General features: G+C 39.4%; 1 protein-coding gene across 2 annotated transcripts in view; it reads right to left on the minus strand.

Annotated features, from left to right (window-relative positions):
• Nucleotides 1-4400, minus strand: part of cadm3 (cell adhesion molecule 3) — a 116036-nt gene extending 111636 nt beyond the window's left edge. Inside the window, exons 1-2 of one of the 2 annotated variants that reach the window (XM_086043111.1) lie at nucleotides 4365-4400; nucleotides 3465-3593 (exon numbers count right to left, since the gene is read on the minus strand). The gene's annotated coding sequence lies outside the window, so the exon portion shown is untranslated. The remainder of the gene's footprint in view (nucleotides 1-3464; nucleotides 3594-4364) is intronic. The other variant, XM_086043112.1, reaches the window with a different exon arrangement.
• Nucleotides 4401-7874: the final 3474 nt, after the last annotated feature.

Genomic DNA, 7874 nt, shown 5'->3' on the forward strand with positions numbered 1-7874 from the left:
GTCCCCGGCCAACAGCTTTCCGCTTGGATTTTTCTAACCATGAGAAATGGTGACTACCGCCACCGATGGTATGGAAGGGTATTACATCTTATGCATGCGCAGAAGGTACTTTAATGGTCAGCGTCGCTGTCTGTCGTTGCGGTGTGTTTTGCCAGCGTGACGTGCCGACAGCCGGCCGGACGCCACAGGGGGGTAAGCGTCTGTCACTGTTGGTGAACGTGGTTTTGGCGTATCAGGGCCCTTTAGACTGGCCAAGTAAATCACCGGACCTTAACTCAATAGAGCATGCATTACACCTCTTGAAGGGGAGACTGAGGGGAGAAAGCCCCTGAAACAAACAAGAACCGAAAGAGGCTGCATTAAAGGGCCTGGAAAAGCATCTCAAAAGAAGAATGCAACAGCCTTGCTGAAGTCAGTGACTGGCAGGCTTGATGCATAAAGTTCAATTAATCATGACCGTTCCAATATATTTGCTCACAAAAGTATGTGGCCTCAAACAAAAGCCGCTCTATCCTGAGTTGTTGAACACATCGAGATGTAAATACCATCAATAAAAAAAGCTGGAATTCTCAACGTCTATGTGATATTCATCTTCTCATCTGATATTCATCTAGCATCCAAATGTCTCTAGTATACAACTAAAAACAAATGAATTGGCCTTGCTGTTCCAATACTTGTGGAGGGAACTCTTATTTGCTTAAGATTCACGACACAACTGTTTATGTCAAAATGGAAATGATGCTTCATTTCAGGTTGTATTTTTGTTGTTCTTTTGAATAAAAACAACTTTCTGGGCCCTGAACTGCCTCATTATATGGACTTTTGACTCACTGAGAGAAAAAAAAAAATCCCCTTTGGATTTGGATTTGAGTAACACTGTTGTACAGTTATTTTAAGCACATCACCAAACAAAACTAAATACAAAATAATGTTATTGTGACAAACCTGAGTTGATCAGTATGGTGTTGCAGGGGAGTACATTAAAACCACGAAAGAAAGAAAATCAATTTTAAATCTTGCCTTGTGTTTCATGTGCCCGGAAGGCAAGATTAAAAACAAGCCAACACCAAAACAGCACCACGTCAAAACTCAACACTGCACCTTCCTTACGTTCACTCGGCAACAATAAACGTCGCAGTTAAGTAGGACTGCTTGCTGCCGGCTCAAGTAAAACAATCAAAAAACACTGAAGATAACACATGCTGCCAGTCAATTGTGTAATCATTGTGTCTTAATTGTGTATTCTATGTGAATTTTTTTTTTCAAGCTTCCAAGTCCAAAATGCGAGCTGACAGGCGAGCCACTAACACACAGATAAAGCAATTTGGTAGAAGCTAACTGGCTCCGCAGCTGCCTGCACGCCGTGTGTGTGTTTCCTTGACAAACAACACATAAACTGACACAAGATTGGAAACTAGAGCCAGAGGAAAAACAAATAACACTCACGAGATAACTACCTCATCTACGCTCGAAACCAGAAGTTTACATACACTACACAAAAGGAGACACTTTTTGTTTCCTCTTTATCTGATATGAAATCCTGTTTCAGGTCAATTCGAATTAACTTCTATTTGCTAAATGCCAAAATTATGAGATGGATTTTTTTTTTTTTTTTTTAGACATTTCATTACTTTCTTCATTTAGAACTTAGTTCAAATAATGTAAGATTGCATTGCTTTTAAACAATTGAAAACCCAGATGGTAATGTGATATCTTCAGAAGCATCTGACAAGTGATTAGAGATGCACATGTGGTTGTATTTGAAGGCACACCTGAACCACGCTGCTTCTTTGGGTAACATCATGGGAAAGTCAAAAGAAATGGGCCAAGATATCAGGGAAAAAAAATGGATTTGCTTAAGTCTGGTTTAGCCAAGGTGTAATTTTCAAATGCCTGAAGGTGCCAAGTTCATCTGTTCAAATATTACACAAGTACTGTATAAACATCTTAAGAATCCAGTCCAATCATCCCAACGCTCAGGAAGGAGATGGATTCTGCCAGATGACGGTTTGCAAATAGACACAGGGAGGACAAACCTCAATTTTTGGAGACATGTACTGTGGTCTGACGGAAACTAAAATGTCCGTAATGAACCATCGTTCCGTTTGCAGGAAAAAGGAGGACGCTTGCAAAACTGGGAACATCATACCAACTGTGAAGTACACGGATGGCGGCCCCGTTGAGTCATTGTTTTGCTGCAGGAGGGACCGGTGCAATTCACAAAATAGATATTAGAGATAGACCGATATGTTTTTTTCTGGGCCGATATCGATTATTAGTAGTCAAAGAGGCCGATAACCGATATTTGGAGCCGATATTCATTTTCGCTAAAAACTAAAATATTGGCGTCACAATAAAAATAATAAAACTCGGAACTTTGTTTCATCGTCTTTGAGCATGTGTATTGAACAATTTTTCAGATTTGCATAATGTTGAGTTTAAAAAAGGGTCAGTAGAATCTCTTATAAAGTTCACCGAAAATTCTAATAAATACTTCCTTGAAGTTAACACTGTTTTAAATTGATTTAATATCGGCCATCGGATTTAAAAAAAAGGCAGATACCGATATTCGTCAAAATACTGAATATCGGCGCCAATAATCGGCCCGGCCGATAATCGGTCCATCCCTAATGGATAGCACCATGAGGAAGGAAAATTATGTGCAAATACTGGAGCAACATCTCAAGACATCAAATACGCCTTACAAATAAATACTAAAAGACACACAAAGACAGGCCTAAATTAAGAGTAAAAGAAATTATTTGAAAGTCAAACTAAAAAAAGTGCATCTTGAGCCTTCTCTTAAAAAGGAAGTCAACCCAAACATATTTTTTTCAAGAATATGTTCTACACAAGCCCACTAATTGAAACAAAGCATTCTGATAAATATTGCGTTTGTGGAATAAGGGTTAATCCACCCGTTTTTAACCTTGGGGGTGGCCATTTTTTTCACTTCTGTCGACTGAAAATGACATCACAACTACCCAGGGCTCAGGTAACGACCAATCATGGCTCGACTTCAGAAAACAGGTAAGCTGTAATTGGTGGTTACCTGAGCCCTGGGTAGTTATGTTGTAATTTTCAGTCGACTGAAATGACAAAATGGCCACCCCCTGAGATGGGTAAAAACAGGTGGATTTTGCTGCTTAACCCATATTCCACAAATGCAAAATTAATCCGAATGCCGTGTTTCAACTATAGTGGGCCTGCTGGGAACATATTCTTGAAAAAAATATGGTTGGGTTGATTTCCACTTTAAAAATATCAACAGTCTCTGCAAACCTAGGGTCCATTTCACAAAGCAGGTTTAGTGAAAACTCAGAGTCTGCGGAAACTCTGACTTTTCCATTTCAAGAAGGGAGGTAACTTAAATCAGAGAAAGAGGGGTAACTAGCCAGTTTCAGAGAGAGAGATAACAGAAGCTCCCGCTCAGTTACTGCAGTAACAGACTCTTTGAAACTAACCTGGTCGGGAGCAGGTTTATCTCAGTGAACCTCGAGTTTCGCTCTGTCTCCGCCCTCTTTGAGCCACACACTCCTTTTCATTTCCTCATTCCTTCAGTTCGCCCAGGCCGGTTTTGTCGTAGCGTAGTTCTACCGTGTGTCATTAGAAAAAAATCAGAGTCAGTATATGAGTCCATTAGGCACAGTATCACTGAAAAAGGTTTTTGTTGAATTTACTCAATTTTGGATTACGATTTTTTTTTTTTAAAGTAGACTATACATCTACTACATAAATGTATCTGGATCCAGATGATTTGATTTTGTGCAACCACTTGACAAAATAAAAGTGAGTAAATTCAACACAATATTATTTTTCAGTGTAAGTGGGGACAAACGTGACATGTCCTTATGATAATGATCCCGTACGTGGATGAAGGTGCAGCATTACTACGCAGAGAATGAAATATTCGTCGTGAGATCAGAATGCACAGTGATGTTTTAGCATTTCCAGAAAATTATCTTTTTGAGCGGTGCCGTTTCACGTGACAGTCCGTCATCATACATACACTGAAATAAGTTTTTGAATATTTTCTCGATTTTACTTCTTTAACGTGGTTGCACGAAATAAGGCCATCTGAATCCAAATACATTTGATGTACTAGTTAAAAAATGTATCTGGCTCCAGATTATTTTATTTTGTGCAACCACCTGCCGAAATTTAATTGAGTAAATTCAACCCTCATGTTTTTCAGTGTACCCTCATGAGCTTATGCCGAGGTCTTAACGGTTTGAACAATATTTTTATATTTCATCAGCTGTTAAGTTCGCTTCTCCCCGGCGAGATTGCACCTAAATGAAATAAATAGGCGGAAGCAAGCAGTTTTCCTCTATTATTGTGATTGCAAAGGACTTGATACTTACGCATATATTGACCCGAACAGCAATGTTCTCCCACGCCCCTCCCTCGTCGCCATGGTGACGCGGCGAACCGAGGCTTTATCCATGCTGTCCTTTCATAGTTGTGGTGCACGCGCTTAACTCCAGGTGAAAGTACTCCGGGTTGAGTAAACTGATTCACATCAGCTGTTGTGGAACCGGAAACTCAGAGTTTCCTATCTCAGAGTAGATCAACTCAGACTTCAGGATTAGACTCAAGAGTTTGATGAACCTGCGTTGTGAAATAGACCCCCGATGTCCTGTGGCAAGTTATTCCTTAGCTGTGGACCAAAATGGCTGAATGCAGCCTCCACCGTGTTTTGGTTCTCACCCTAGGAATAATTCAAAGCCCGGTGCCAGAGGACGTCAGGATCCGCAAGGGTTGATACGATAAAAGCAGGTCAGATAAATAAGATGGCATTTAAAAACGAATTAAAGCACCTTAAATACGAACCCTAAAACACACTGGGAGCCAATGCAGCAATTTTAAAACTTGTGTAATGTGCTCCCGCCCTCTGGCATTTGCGTGGCTGAGCTCTGGAGTAGTTGTAAGATTGAAATACTCTTTTGAGGAAGAAGAGAGCAGGGCATTACAATAATCGAAACGACAGGAAATAAAAGCATGCATCAGCACCTCCGCGTTAGCCTGAGAGAAACGTACACGACTCTGGCTATATTTTTAAAATGATAAAAACCAATTTTAGCTACATTTTTAATATGGGTAATAAAACTAAGCTCAGAGTAAAAAAAAAGTGACGCTTAGGTTGTGTCTTCACACATTGTGAGGGTTTAAAATCTTGTAGTTTTGGGAGTAGTACTATTCAAAATGTTTGACCCAGGTCATACAGCTTAAAGGAAATGGGAACAAATATCGATGAAATGAACGTAAACTTCTGATTTTGAAGAAAGTACAAAAGATTGTCTAAAAAAATTCTTCTCTAATCTGGCTTTAAGCAAATAGAAATCCATTGTTTTTTTTGTTTGAAAACTCACATTTTGTTTGTTCTTTCATTGTCTAAACCGCTTATTCCTAATTTTGGTCATTCTAATAATTAGAACGGCAAACATTCAGTCTGCTTTCATGTCAGGAAGTGAGAAAAAAAATCTTTTCATACAGTGTATGTAAACTTATGGTTTCAACTCTATCTGTGTACCTTACTATCGAGCAATTGGTCCAAAAGTCCTAAAAACTCATGTCTCCTCCAAAAGCTCTGATATGCACAGATCAATTTCTATGTATTTGTTGAGTTCAAGTGTCTGTCAGAAAAGATCCAGGACAAAATATCTAAATGTACACAAAATCTTTGACATGGTTTACTCCCAAAAATTACCCGATGTTATACATTTATGACCGTGTGTCAAAAAAACGCATATAAAGTCTCTCGCAAACGGGTTCAATAATGCTTGTGTAACCTTGCAAACCGACGCGCAAACAAACATCACCTCCCGGGCGGAAGTAAGCGCTCCAGTTGTGTTGTTTTTCGGAAATCCCCGATGGTACCTGTCTTTGAGCGAGAGCGGCCATTACACCCGTGCTTGCTTTTCAGTCACACCAGCGCAGCAAAGCAAAGCAAAGAGCAGCAGCAGCTCTTACGTGAGCTGCCCAATGGGAGGTCCGACCCCACCCGCGGGCACACACGGGCGGGAAAGCAGGCGGCCTGCTCACACGCACCACTTCAACCCCAACCACAGCTTTAAAAAGGAAAAAAAAAAAAAAAAAACACACACACACAAACACTCGTCCTCACATTGTAGAACAGCAGACACTGCAACCGGCATAAGCTAAAATATAAATAAATGGCTGTCTGGCTGACACACACACATGCACACACAAGTACTGAGCATTTAAGAAAAGTAATTAGAGACGCTGAAGTCAGAGAGCAAAAAAAGGACACCTTATGTAAGAGGAGACATTTAGAAGGTTAAGTCGGGCTATCTGCAGCTTTTATGAAGGCACAGTTAACACTTTATTTAACACCTCACCTTCCATAAATGGGATCACAAGGCGGCTCAGAGCTGTTTGGCAATAGTTGTAGAAATGGTGCAGTAACATTTTTGTGACGGTATCTTCTTTGTGTTTGAGCTGAAATCCACAGTAATCCACAAACACTGGTCGGACTGCAATCTTTTAAAATTTTGGTGCAGGATAACATTTCAGGGGGTAGTGTGGTTTAATTTCAAGTTAAAAATAAATTCAGATGATTTCTAAAAATGCATTCAAAACTTGTATTTTAAAAAGAACGGGTTATTCAAATTTGATAAGCCAATTTCATAAACCTGCTAAAAAAAATGTTTTAAACTATTTTTTTAGGGTTAGGTTTGTAATGTGATAACATTTGAAAATATTTACGAAAATGTTCTTAAAGCAGAAGTCAACCCAAACATATTTTTTTCCAGAATATGTTCCCAGCAGGCCCACTAGTTGAAACACGGCATTCTGATTAATTTTGCGTTTGTGGAATATAAATTAAACAGCAAAATGCACTCGTTTTCAGCCATCTCTGGGGGCGGCCATTTTTTCTTCTGTCGACTGAAAATGACATCACGACTGCTCACAACGAGCAATCACGGTTTACCTGTTTTCTGAATCTGATTGGTCGTTGTGAGCAGTTGTGATGTCATTTTCAGTTGACAGCAGACAAAATGGCCGCCCCCCCAGAGATGGCTAAAAACAAGTGGATTAACACTTATACCACAAACGCAATATTTATCAGAATGCCCTGTTTCAACTTGTGGGCTTGCATAGAACATATTCTTGAAAAAAAGTGTTTTCTAAATGTTTAAAAGATTTCAACATTTTAAAAATGTTTTGTCAAAGATTGCAAAAAGTACTCCAACTGGAGAAAGCATTTGTAAACATTTGCATTCTTCATTCACACAATTCATTTTCTCATAGTGCCAGCGAATCTGGACGATTTTTAAGGAGATGGTCTGAATTGTGTTTGAAAGATCAGGAATGGACACTTTTTAAGTTGATGTTCTGGATTTTTGGGAGAAACTGTTTGAGGCTAAATCTTTGTGACAGAAGATGGCATTAAAGTGGAAGTCAAGTACATTCTTAGCAACATGTTCTACGTGCCTCCACTAGTCTAAACATAGCATTCGGATTAACATTGTGTTTGTGGAATACGAGTTAAGATAAACTGTACAAAAATGGGTGGATTTTACTACTTTACTTATATTCCGCAAGCACAATATTAATCAGAATGCCGTGTTTCGACAAGCGAAGCTACATTGAACATATTCTTGTCAAGGATATTTTGGCTTTGACTTCACCTTTAAAAGAGCATCCACTTCCCTCAGATGTTTCAGACTGAGGTCACACTGAAAAATATTCATCCTGTTGTGAATCTGAACCGTATTCAGGCCCATGTGTCGAAAGTAGCCGAAATCTGACGTAAGGAAAAACAGACTTCCGCATTCACACAGAAAAGGTCCCATGTTTCCGTTTAACGGTATAAAAGAGTGACAAACCTTTTTTTTTTACATACAACA

Source organism: Filicampus tigris, chromosome 10 (genome assembly GCF_054856515.1).
Source record: "Filicampus tigris isolate MCC_2025a chromosome 10, RoL_Ftig_1.0, whole genome shotgun sequence".
Classification (NCBI taxonomy): Eukaryota; Metazoa; Chordata; class Actinopteri; order Syngnathiformes; family Syngnathidae; genus Filicampus; species Filicampus tigris.